Below are 1,321 nucleotides of genomic sequence, written 5' to 3' on the forward strand. Positions count from 1 at the left end.
ATAGTAAGCTCAACACTAGTAGCTGTGCCGCTGACGCCACAGTAGTGGAGTATAGACCCAGGAGGTGCAGTACAGATATCCTCCATCTTGCCTTCAAGATGTGGTGGTGTTGCTGGAATCTAGTTGCCATGGGTACCCTATATACCATAGAGTATTATGCTACCTCATGAAGCACTCACGAGCAGTTGTACAACTATATTTCACGAATATTTCAATAGGTCTTACAATATTATTATGACGTTATTTCCCGTACGCATCGGGTGAGCCAGGCCAGCCTAGAGGCGTGTCTAATTAAGATGGCTGATATGGACATTGGATACTATGTAGCCTAATATCTATGATAAGGACTAGACAAGAAGTTTATCCTGTTTTAAAGAGCTCCTTGTTTAATTACTTAGATGTTTAAAGAATCTAAAGCACTCATTTTAAGGTTATTTTATTGCTACATACACACACACCAACACTGAGATAGTAATTGAAAATTTTACTGATGCATTGTGGCTAGTAGAAACCAAAAGCTATTTATAAAACTCTCATGAAATGGCATGCTAATAATCAATATAAAAGTACTCTCACTTTCTTTTTTCCTCTACGTTCAAAATGAATTGTGTCGTTACAAGACTTGCTTATTGATTTTATTTTGATGTGGTAAGCATTTTATTAGTTGCATGCAGAAAAAATTCATCTCCCTTCTCTTCCTCTTCTGCTTCTTTTTTCTCATCACCTCTTCCTTTCTCTCTCCTCTCTACTTTCTCTGTCTCTTCCCCTACCTCAGTATAGGTTTTAATCTCTTTTCAAGTGAATTGTGTCATTTAATTTTTGTTGACATCATAAGCATTTTATTAGTTGCTTAAAATTTCATCTTATTCCTCCTCCTCCTCCTTTCTCTGTCTCTTTCCTGTACCTGTAGGTTTTAACTTCTTTTAGTGAATTGTGTCTGAGTATACAAGACTTTGTCATTTAATTTTGTTCACTAAGTGTTTCATTATTGCTTAGATTTTATCTTCCTCCTCTTTCTCTCCCTCCCGCTCTTTCCTCTACCTTTAGGTTATGTTCAAATGAATTGTGTTTGATTATGTACATGGCTTCCTTATTGAATATTTTGTTGATATCGTAAGCGTTTTATTGCTTGCTTAAATATTTATCTTGCTCTTTTCTTACCCTCTGTCCCTCCTTTCTCTCTCCCCTCCCCTCTCTCTTTGTCTCTCTTAGCTGTGCCTGAATTTATGTAGAAGACTTGTGAATCATGATATAGTATCCGTATTGTTGCTTTTAGATTATCCTTTATTCTTCCTTCCCCATTTACGTAGGTTACTGCTCG

The 1,321-nt window shown here is 36.6% G+C and overlaps 1 long non-coding RNA gene across 2 annotated transcripts; it reads left to right on the top strand.

The window, feature by feature from the left end:
• The first annotated feature begins 272 nt into the window (after nt 1-272).
• On the top strand, nt 273-1,321 carry LOC109588453 (uncharacterized). 2 transcript variants are annotated; one of them, XR_002188167.1, is made up of 4 exons: nt 273-430; nt 911-1,113; nt 1,213-1,254; nt 1,311-1,321. It is a non-coding gene; the product is annotated as an uncharacterized LOC109588453 (long non-coding RNA). The 2 variants fall into 2 exon arrangements; XR_002188166.1 differs by lacking the exon at nt 273-430 and adding an exon at nt 443-648 and having other exon boundaries at nt 776-1,113.

This window comes from Amphimedon queenslandica, unplaced genomic scaffold, assembly GCF_000090795.2.
Source record: "Amphimedon queenslandica unplaced genomic scaffold, v1.1 AMPQUscaffold_12087, whole genome shotgun sequence".
In the NCBI taxonomy this organism is placed as follows: Eukaryota; Metazoa; Porifera; class Demospongiae; order Haplosclerida; family Niphatidae; genus Amphimedon; species Amphimedon queenslandica.